We start from the raw sequence: 11,679 nt of genomic DNA on the forward strand, positions 1-11,679 counted from the left end.
GAGACCTGAAGTGTGCTTTGAAAGCTGTATTTTTAGTTCTCTTGAATGACTGTACAGTGCTATATGCAGATATTCAGTGCGTATAAGCCTGTGAATATGCACATGGTTATGTTTTTACAGCAGAATCTCACTAATTCACCCTAACGACTGGGAAACCCACTGAGAAAAGCCAAATGGCATGAGTGAGCAAACAAATAAATAAGATTGAGGATATTTTATTCCAAGATGTATTTTATGCCTTTATTTTGACAAGTATCATGTTGTCAGAATGATTTATGGTATTTCATAGCATACCAGTAAATGCACTGTAGTATGGTTTCTTACAGTAAGAAAGTCTTAGTAACAATAGCTTTGCTTTACCTCTCCTTACAGAATTTTTGCTGAGAAATAAGCCAAGACCACCAATTTTATAGGAAACATGGGTCTTAGGCTTTCCTTTGGTAAGAATGAGTAACGCTCTTCCATTTGCCTCCATCACCTTCGCATAGGAGGTCGGGATGGCAGCAATTTTCTTGGCTATAGGTAGTCAAAACGTGTTCAAACAGCTCTGAATCCTAAATGCAGTTTGAATAAAAATGAAAATTTCTGTAGAAATTTTGTTGATTATAATCAGTTTTGAGAGAAAACATGTCCCAGTGCATCATTTGACTTTAATCTCTGTTGGTATAATGTTGAAGTGTTTCATTTTGATGATGCTGAAATGTTTTAATTTGTCCAGGTTTCTGTTTTTTGGATGTGTTTCTTTTTTTATCTTTTTTTTATTTCTAGTGTAGTTTTCATGTTTAGTATATGCTTTATCTTATATTTTGTTACATTAGGGTAATTTTAACATTTTCAGAGTACCACTGCATATTATTAAGATGTAACATTTCCATAAAAGGTTTTCATAACTTCAGTTTTGCAGGAATCTTTTAAGATTTCACTTCCCTTCTGCACCTGTGAAAATATTGGAATTTCTCAGAGAATAGAAATTCCAGGTTGCGACTATTTCTCCTGTCTCTTTTACTTTGGAGTGGTGTGTTCTTGTGCCCTCCGGGGTCTGGAGATGCAATCCTGGCCAACAGATTAGTGTATAGGATGCAGGTGACATCTCAGAGGTACACAAGGAGAAGGTTTCGGATGTTCTTTTGTTTTCCCTGTGACATCTGTACTGCCATCGGTGGGAATCGTTGTCTTGAACCTCGTTCCGGGGGATGTGTGCGCTCACATGCCTTCCCCTCGCAGAGGTTACAGTGCTGTGGCTGGAGTCAGCAGGCCATCCCGCTTGGTCCGTAGGAGGCCCTTTCGCAGGGAATTGGTTTCCTTTTATCCTTATTCTTGCTCACTTTAAAAACAAAGCCCAAAACAAACAAAAAAACAGAAACAGAAATAAAACAAACAGAAAACCTTGAAAAAGTTTCTTCCAAGGGCATTTTTAGACTAACGATCTCTGGTTGTGTATCTGTTGCTCGTTATCTTCCCCATTTCTTATTTCTCTCATTTTCTAATGTGGAGAAACTCATATTTCAGCTAGATTTTTTAGCTTTTAAAGAAGTATATTAATTTGTACTCCACTTGTTGTCATATTTGCTTTTTAACGTGCATTATTCCAAACAATTTGCGATGCAAATAATGTATATTGCGTACATTTGGGGAAAAGTTATTGAATATATGCATCTATGTGTAATACTGAAGTGGGATGTGCTTGGAAATAGTTTTATTAAGAGGAGACATGGTCCACGATCCCATTTGTGTCTACGTTCTCCCGTGATGCCATCCTTACCTGCCTCATCTACAGCTGCAGTAGGTTACATATCTAAATGCTGCCAGTAGTAAACGCAATGAATTACCTGATGGTCTTACGTCTGCAAAATGGAGGCTATTAAAAAAATCAGGATGAGCCCAGGCATGTTGAAGAAGCTACTCATTGCGGCTGCAATTGCAATCAGGCCACTTTGCCAGCTGACTGTAACCGCTGGATGTGAGACACGTTCCCTTGCTGCTTATGCAGGGAAATAATTTGCACCATCAGTGATGTTGTTGATCTCGAATGAGAGTAGGTAAAACAACAAAAGTGAAGACAGGTCTTGAGTTAATTGCTGTCATGGTCTGAGGGACTTCAAAGGAGTTATTTTACTGGAAGCCTCATTAAACGGATCGGATATTTTACTACACTGAACAGGTGGCTGAAGTGCTCCAAAGCAAAGTGTTTAAAGATGGGAACAACTTCCAGGACTCCCTGTACCCATGAAACTGCCAGGGCGGTGGGGAGCTCCAGCTCCAGGGACACCCGAGGTGGGCCAAGGGTGGCCGTGTGGCAGGGGGGCTTTTGTAGCTACACCTCATGCACATACACATGCTGGAACATGCTTGCTGGATGCTGCCAGGAACTCTTTTACTGACATCAAACAGCCCATGGCTCTGTCCTCCCTCTAAAATTTTAGCCTGTTGCTCTCAGAAGCCTCCTGTGTGTGAGCTCTGACTTGTCTGCTGAGACCTTTGCTGCTCTTCCCACCAAATACCAGTTTGTCTGCACAAAGCTATCCAGTCCGTGGTAATAGTTAAAGCTTTGTTGAGCTGCCGCATTACCTTCTTAAAATACTTTAATTTTCTCTACCTTGCTTCAGGAAAAGTTTTGGAATGAAATTCCTCTGAACATTGTATCTTCTGTTCACCAGCAACCCTACAGCTTGGGTTTGGATAGTCTGCTGCTGAGTGGATTTGCTGCAGCGTGTTGCTTTCTGTAACAGCCCCTTCTGTCAGCTCTTCCTAAAATATTGTCATTTATGGAAAAGGGAGCAAAACCCCACACTGGATGGTGATAGCAACACGCTGGCCACTGGTTTTCTCTCCTCCTCTCTCGTGACAAGGGAAGTTCAGATTTTCTCTATCTTTGATTACTTAGGGATGCTTACTAATCACACAGACGTAAAATAGTTTGAAGAGCGAGAGGTTTGAAGTCAACGTGGGCTGTGGAACATCCAAAAAGAGAGAGAACCACCATACAAATCAACTGTTTGCCCTTGGGAATGCAGTTATCAGCAACAACAAAAAAATGCTTCTCTTTAACTTTAAATCCCAGGAAATAGAAACAACAGAGAAAATAAGCTGCAAGCAACAAGGCAAGATTTGGGATACCCTTCTTATGGAAGGAACGGCACCAGAAGACCTAATGTATCTCTAAAGCACTGCTTGGTTTTCACAGAAAGTGGATATAAGTTAGGATAAAATTTATAAATAAGCATAAGGTCTCTGTAATTTCTGCAGCCAATGAAAATTAATAAAACCTAAGGCTAGCTGTTTTATAAAACGGAGCAAAGTGTGTGTAACTACCCGTAGAGTGTTTGACACGATGAATGATGGTGGATCCAAACTCAGCTGAAGTTCTTTAGGAATAATAGCAGCATAAAGTAATTTCTATAGGGTACTTAAATGTGCCTGAAACAGAACAGTGTATTGAAAGTTGCAGATTATGCTAAGAATGACAAGTGGTTATGATTGGAAGGTTTCTGTGTTGGGATTATCAGTTTTTGTATACCTTTTCTCAGTTCTTTAATCTTTTGACTTAAAGACTCATCCAGAGATAAGAAAAAAAAAAAAAAGACCGATTCTTATAGTTGTACTACCAAGATAGTAAATTCCCTCTTACTTCAAGAAAATCAGCTGTGTCTGATGCTACACAGGTGTTTTTCTTCTGGAGTAATGAATGTCCTCCTTGAGGAACAGCTGGCGAGAGGTGCCTGAGTGGCAGCAGGATGGTGGGCTACGGCTCAGATTGGCTCGGCTCAGCTCGCTCCCATGAATGGGAAAGAAAAACCCCACCATGTGGTGCCAGTTGCGGCTAATGACTTTTATGTTAATGCAGTTGCAGATGTAGTTTTTTTAATTTTTGAATTTTTTTTAAAGAGTGTGGTGGTGGTGGGTTTTTTTGGGTTTTTTTTTTGTTTTTTGTTTTTAATTTACAGTCACAGTCCTTGTGGCTAAATGTGGCAGCTGAAGAAAAATATGGGTGTGAGTACACTGACTTGTCAGGGTGCTGGAAATCTGTGTAATCGCAAGGGGGCCGAAGCGGAGTTTTAGAAGTAAAATGGCCCTCCTGCAGAACTCCTGCCTTCCAGTTCTCTTTGTATCTCTGGAGTGTTGCAGTCTTGCTCAAAAGAGAGTGAGAGATTTTGATTAAAGGTTCTTATAAAAGTATGACGAATACAATCTGCATTTGTCGCAGGTTCGGAAGAGGAAAAACTTGTGCAATACACAGATTAATTTGCGAGACCTTAAGGTTTCCAGCTTTCCCTAACCTTTGCTAGCACACTGCAGCAATCTGTTCCTTGAACGTGTTGATCCTCCTAGGTCTGTAAGAGCCTTTGAGGCAGCGCTAATTTTTTCAGCATAGGACTATAGAGGCTTGTGATTTTAGATCTGAATGTCCCTTTTTCAACCCTGCTACCAGTGACCCACTGCATAGTGAGTGTCTCACATTATAAAGTGGTTATTCACAGAGGGCTTTGACCAATGCTATCTGGAGGGTGGGAGATGCTTTCCTGGCAATGGGATGCGAACATCGTGGGGCAAATTTTCAGCCAGGATAAAAATCCTGCTTGGACGCTGCAGCTCAATGGGCATCTGTTAATTCATGTGGAAAATTCATGACCCCAGCAGGATCACAAAGTTCAGTGTCCTTGACTGAGCACAATACTTTGCAGTCCAGATTGAAATGTCTTTATTCCTATAAGTTCCTTGAATTTTGATTGTTCTATAGTTTCTTTAAATTGTTTTATACCAAAACCTACAATATTCTCCATGAAACCTTTGAGGAATGTTCCATGTGTTCTTTCTTTCTCTTTTATCAGGTTATTGCATTTCCATAGGAGTAGGAATATCGAGCCCTGAGGGCTCACCTGGATCCTCTGCTCGTAGGCCGTGTTCGTTGTGTGAAGAGGTTAAACTCTGCTGATTCTGGTATGGCCATTCAGCACTTTATTTGCTTATTCTTAAAGAGCCTCGATCTTTTATTTTTAATTTAGTTACATCACAATTTTGAGGAAACTCTCTTAGCTGAAGAGGTGGCTGACAGCCCACCGAGGATGTGCTCTGGGCACTTTTGTGTTTTGGTTTTTGAAAGGTGGAATTGCCTTGTGCTGGAAGGAATCCCCTGAGCAGAGGATTTGCAGGGCTCCCTTGCATTGATGCAGTGCAGCCAAGCACTCTTCAGGCGGTGCAGCTTTCCTCTGCTCCTTCTGAGAGCAAGCAATGTGTTTGGGAAGATGAATTGTCTGTGCTTTGCATTCAGCCTGGCACAAAATCTTTCATCCCTTTCTATGGGAATATTTTTCTTCTCTTTGGGGCATCAGACTGCCATTAATACTGTAGTTGTACACCTCTTGAGGTAAAGGTAATTTGGCTTGATTAACAAAACAAAAAAAAAATAACAAAACCAAGAGGGTAAGGTGCTGTTAAGGAGAACAACAGTAGTGACCATCAGCATCGTTTTGCAATTAGTTATGTAGGAATTGGGTAGGTGTGTACAAAGCTTTGCTATTGCACCAAAAATGCCTGTTTTCAGCTAGCGAACAAGCCCTTTGTCTATCAGTCAGTCATGTCAGCTGAGTATCTTCCCTCTTCCTTTATAATCCATGGTCCCGATCCCATCAAGGCTGGAGGCAAAACTGCTGATGGCGTTAGTGATGGCAGGCGTGGAGAGCAGTCCCGAGGGTCCCTGACTCCCGTCTCATTAACACCTGGATTACTTCACCCTTTAATCCAGTCATTGGTACCCAAGCGCAGATGTGTTTTGCAGCTTTGCCATGTTTGATTGATTCTGTTATTTGTATATGTAGCTGTACCACTGCCTTTATTTATTTATGTATTTACTTATTTTAATATATTGCACAGATGCATACAAATGCGTACCGGAGACCTTCTCTCCTTCACAGAGAACTTCTCATTGTGCCTTCTACTGGGCAGTCAGGGAAAGTTACCTTTACTACCGTGGATTTTATCAACTTGAAATCTAAACAATTAAAAATGAAAAGAAGCAGTTCCAGGCAGCAAGGTGGCCCTCGAATGCCTCATTCGAGTTTTGTGTTTATGCACTGAATTTTTCATTTCTTTTTTCCATGATTTTCTTCCACTTGTTACTTTATGTGAGTCCATATAAAAGATGAAATGGACTGTTGAGAAGGAAATGTGGAAGCTGTTGGTACACAAAATGCTGTCAAATTCAGGAAGCAAGCAAATGGGCAGAGGTTTACTATTTCCCTGCCCATCCCTTCCAATCTCTTCTGTTAATAACGACTTTCCTGATTTCTTAAAGCAATTGCAGATCTAGAAAACAGCAGAAAAGCTTAAATTTAGAAATTTGACTATCCAATGTGTGAATAAAATTTGCCCTTCAAAAGGTCTGTCACCTTTCACGCAAAGATTTGACTTATAAATGGTATCTATATGGAGTTCAATGTTGAAAAGGTGTTGGGAGTATCTCACAGTCATGAGCAGCGTGCATTGTAAATAGTTATAAGGTTACTGATAAAAAGATTTGTGGGTGGTTGTTCATAAACAATCTATTGCTCTACGGACATCAGAAAAGACAATTTAAAAAAAAAAAGGTGTCTGTTTTTCCAGCGTTCAAAGCTACCTTTCATCTGTGGTGGCAGGACACTGCTCAGCAGTGACTGGGTCTTCCCTGCTCAGCTGCGGGCTGTGATGAAAATCACTCCTAGCAGACAGTGAGCACCCGTCATCGGGAGGGGAACCTGCTCTCTGCTCTTCACAGGTGAAAGGTTCTGGCTGGAGTGAAAACCAATCCCTCGCGTACCCCTGCCTTACCGTGACAGGGGTCATCCCCCCTGTCATCCTGGCGAGTGACACGGGACATCCGGCGAGGCCATCTCCTCTGCCTGCACTGCCCCTCTCTCACCATCAAGTCCCTGCTCTGGGTCGGATGAAGACCTGAAAACCAAGATCTGTTCCTATCAGTAAGCCCATCAAATATAAAAGCCTGTACTTATTTGAGAGCCATTTGTGTCATTAGCAGGGTACTGACAGCCAACAATTTTAGATGTAGGCACATAATTAACCTTTTCCCAAACACAACACCAGAGCGTGTATTCTTCATACTGATGCTCTCTCGGTCTTCCTCCTTTTCACAAGCAAGAAGCCTTAGCTCCAAGGCAATGTCAACCCTGCTATCTCTCCTAGCTTACCTTGTATTGATGTATTTTCTCTTGTTTGTGCTATTTTGACCTTCTCCAGCAGAAGGTGTGGTAGCCCTTTAGTGGAGCTCTGTGGAAGTAGCTTTGGGTCCTCCTTTTTCAACCAATGAGTGTCCTGCTTGAGATGCTCCCTTTTCTGTTGGCCTAAAAATAAGAATTACGTTCCTCTGTTGCAGTCACGTCTCTTGGTGAGTGAACAGAACTTCTTGAAACCAGCAGGCTATACTGTATATTCAAGCTTCCTAGATTCCATTAACATTTTGTTAATGAAATAGTGCTTTGTCAAAGAGTCTTGAAAACTTAAAAGGGTATTTAAGCTTCTTCCATGAGTCAATACCATGTAATGTCAACATTACCACGAAGGGATAATTCAGAGATGTCACACAATGCATGTGTTATGCCATTTGCAGTCTACCAAAACAGCTCAGCATTTATGTTGTTTAATCCATCTTCAAAAATCTTTTGTTCTGAAAAAATTTGAGATCAATCTTGTCAGTATTTACCGACACAAAGCTGATGTAAGTCGCTGTGCTCCTATTGACTTCCTCTGAGTTGTAACGATTTACCCCAGCCTTGAATTAAGCCCAAATTAGGCATATGAAGAACTTGTTATCAAACTTTTAAGGAATATAGGGCTGAATAGCAGACATCCTGCAAGTGAAAATGTGAAGTAAATAGTTTGCAATGATCTGGGACAGTACAGACACAATTTGAAGAGACTTAAAGAAACAGAACATTATCTAAAACTTAGCATTTATGAAATAATACTTCTCTGGCTAGAAGTAAATAGGAAATACAGAAATAGAGAGTTCAGATCCGAGCTCTGGCAATGAGGTTCAGCATGGTGATGCCGGGGCTAATTTCCAAAATGTATGTGCTGCAGTGTCCTGGGTTTACGTCACATTGCAGTGAATCTGGTCAAGGTACATGAAATCCTTCCTTCCATTCCTCCTTCCTTCCTTTTTTCAGTAATTCTGTAATCTTATCTGCCACGTAAGGAAGTTGTTTCCTACTGGACATTGCAGTAATGCTGTTTGTTTTACCTTTGTACATTTTAATCCTTTTCCATTAAAGCACTGTGTAATTGATGTAGTTGAATGTAATGAAAGGTACCCTTAGCTTTCTTTGAATAAAATAGACTGCCTTACTTCATACTTGTCTGAATCCAAAATGCTTTCCTGTGATTATTTCTTAGCCGCATTAAATCTTATTTCAGTTTCAGACTTCCCGGATATATGGGGTCAATTCTGCAATACGTAAAATGATGTAAAGTTCTTAAAAAATATTTCACATATTTTGGTGGCAAAGGTTTGTATCTCATTCAAATTCAGTTTGTTGTGTTTTTTTTTTTTTTTTTTTTTTTTTTTTTTTTAAATCCAAGCCAGGCATTATGCAGACCAGCAGCACTGCGGACCTGCTGGAGGAGCTCAGCAGGAGATCCAGCTCCACACCGATGATGTGAGTGGGGGGAAAATAATGTTGTATTACTGCTGGTGGGTCAGGTATGCCAAGGTAATTTGCGGGTTCCTTCTTAGTAAGGGATACTTTTTGGCTTGATTACACACAGCAGGAAGAAAGATAGTACGAGGCTCTTCATTTATACTTTTATGCTGTTTTACAACTCGGGAAACATATGGGGCATACACCAATTGCTCTTCCTGTGAAGACCTATGGGGGGCTTGCAGCCTCGTTGCTCCAGGTGAGGTCACTGCAAGAGCAACAAAAATGAGAACAAAATATGGAAAAAAGGAAACACATTGCAAACACAGGCTTTGAAACAGTCTGAAAGCAGGTTGTACAGCATAGTGTGTGTTCTAGCAGCCTTATGGCATGAAAGGGTCTCAAAATGGTTAGCTCTTCTTGAGAGATGCCTTGTAGCAAACGAAGCTATACATGGTGACAGATTATATGTAGTACATGCATAATTCTACAATTAAATTAAAATCTTGGAATTATCTCCCAGATCCCAATATATTTGATCAGATGCTTTAAAGGAATCATTTGCAGTGCTAAGTAGGAAAATTTGAGAAAACACAAATGTTACATAAGAAGGGGAATCAGAGATAAAGTTTATGATGCATCTTGGCCTGCTGTTATAAACTGAACTTGGAGTAAGCACGCTGAATCTGAAATACCGCAGTCAGCACTGCAGCAAAATGAAGCACGTGGCAATGGAGGCCATGTTAAAAATCAGTTTAAAAGAAAAACAAAGCCAGGTACTTCTAATACAAAAATATACCATACCGGTAGTAATGTGACTGTATATATGAAGCGCCATTCAGACAAAGACTGTCCCAAAGGCTTTACGGATTTTAATGAGACCATAACATAAGTCAGAGGAGTTTGAGAAAGGAGGATAGAGGACAGATTGTAGGATGATGTGCATTTTAACCTACTATTTAAAAAAAAAGAAAAAATAAGTCCTCGAAGACATTAGATACTGAGGAACTATTACAGTTGTTAGGAACGGTATACAGAGATGGGGTCTGTACCTGAGGCAGTGAATGTTTGAAGGAGGAAGGAGGTGGCTAGTGCCACATGTGTGATGGGACGGGGATCAGGGTTAGAGCCTGCCAACTCAGGGCAGTGGGATTAAGTCCCATAGATGCCACTGTCCTCTCTCAGTAGCAAACATGAGACTTCCTTGCAGATGCAGAGCTACTTACATCTTATCAAAAAGCAGGCGTTACAAAGATTTAATCTAAATTGTTTTTTTTTTTTAAAAAAGTCAAGTGCCTGATACAAAGCTGCCACAGATAATCTGCAAGACTATTATACTTCTGCTTCACTTAGCAATCCACTTCTGATTTCCTTAACGTTGTCAATGGCATTAAACATCTGTTGATCTACTTGTACATGAACTCGCATCTCTCCTTGTCTCAGTTCTCCCTGTATAAAATGAGGAGAACAATACTTGCTTCCGTACTTTTCTGTATTTCCCATGTAAATGACAAATTCTGGGGAAAGCAGCTCTCTTACTCTGTGTTTAGATAGGGCCCACCCTAGCACAGCCCGTATGTTATCTAGGGGCTTCCAGGTCTGATGGCAGAAGAGGTAATTGTAATTTCTGAACCAAGCGGGATAGTTCCTCCATGGCATTAAATATAGCATTAAATTGGATAATTGAAAGAAATCCGTGTTTTTACGACTCTATCATATATTAAACAACTGCTTATTCCAGTTTCTTTGTTTCAGGTGTTTTGAAGAGAGGTCTGTGCTGGTCCAGCTCATTGGAAACTTTTGTGTTCAAACCAGGAGGATGCTATAGATGGAGCTAATCTGTAAGTTTTCTGGAGGCCATTATGTCTCCTACAGTTTTGGGTATTTTTTCTAAAGGAGACATGGCTCTGTATGTGTCTGTGTGTGAGGGAGAGAGAGAAAGAGCATTGCCTAGAGGGTTTCAGTTATCACACTGTCTAAATATCCCTTATTTTTAGTTGGAGTCTTCTGAATATGAGATCCCACTACAGGTAGGTGAAGTGACCTCTTCGGTTTTGAATCTGCTCTTCTCTGGCAGATGCAAGGCTGCAGCTTTGAACAGGAACCCCCTCCTGCTCCATGCAAAGCTCTTTGAATTGCCCCTGATATGCTTCTAAGGCTCCGCGGTTGCGTGCGAGGCACTTTGAAGATGAATGCCCCAGCGTAAGGAGAACATGAAACAAAACTTACTCCCTTATGTCAGAGTGTGCGGCAGATTTCTCAAAGATCTTCAGTACAATGGTTGCTCTTTGGTGGGTGAGAGGAAATAGGCTGGCTCACCAGCTTGTAAAAGCAGAACAAAATTGCACAGGGCTATCCATTGGGTCGTAGATTAGGCGAAAGAAAGGCAGTTGGGGGTCTCCACAATATTTAAGTCTGGCAAAACTTATTTCAGGTTGACTTCATTGGATCTTACTTGATGAAGACAAATTTATTATTATTAATTTTTCCTCCTCCTGAAGTTTGCTATGTTTTCAAGTTGACAGATGTGCCATGACCTCTTGAGGGGGAATATTTTTCTCTGTCTCCATGAAAATCACCACAGCCCAGCTCATTAGGCTATATGTAATCATCATAATTTTCTGGTACATTTTGGACATGACCTAGAGTCCTGGGCCGATGGGTCCTTGGGAGAGTGGTAAAATGGAAGGCAGTTTTCCTTTATCTGCACAGTTCTGAATATTTCTGTGGTAATTGTCATGAAACTCTCCGTTAACGTGTTTTTTAAACATGATGGGTCAGCTCTGCTGGCCTAGGTGAGTGGTCATGTATGATTCAGAAGTTTTCATTGCCACCTGATGAATGAATCCATTTCCTTGAAGGCTTAATGGGTTTACAGTGTAAAAAATTGAACTGATGTCCCAGGATAGACTAGGTGTAGAAACAGAAGGGAAGGGGAACGTTAAAAGAGATATTATTTTTTTTTTTTTTAAAGGAGAGATTGGTTAATAGAAAATGGTGATATTCTTCTCACCCCTTTTAGATGACAACTACAATGCAAACGTGTGAA

At 40.7% G+C, this 11,679-nt stretch overlaps 1 long non-coding RNA gene across 1 annotated transcript in view; it reads left to right on the forward strand.

The window, feature by feature from the left end:
- Positions 1-10,446, forward strand: part of LOC128914934 (uncharacterized) — a 52,354-nt gene extending 41,908 nt beyond the window's left edge. The window contains exons 3-4 of the long non-coding RNA XR_008468469.1: positions 8,572-8,648; positions 10,386-10,446. This is a non-coding gene — a long non-coding RNA (uncharacterized LOC128914934). The remainder of the gene's footprint in view (positions 1-8,571; positions 8,649-10,385) is intronic.
- The last annotated feature ends 1,233 nt before the right edge of the window (positions 10,447-11,679 follow it).

The sequence above is a fragment of the Rissa tridactyla genome, chromosome 9 (assembly GCF_028500815.1).
Source record: "Rissa tridactyla isolate bRisTri1 chromosome 9, bRisTri1.patW.cur.20221130, whole genome shotgun sequence".
Lineage (NCBI taxonomy): Eukaryota > Metazoa > Chordata > Aves > Charadriiformes > Laridae > Rissa > Rissa tridactyla.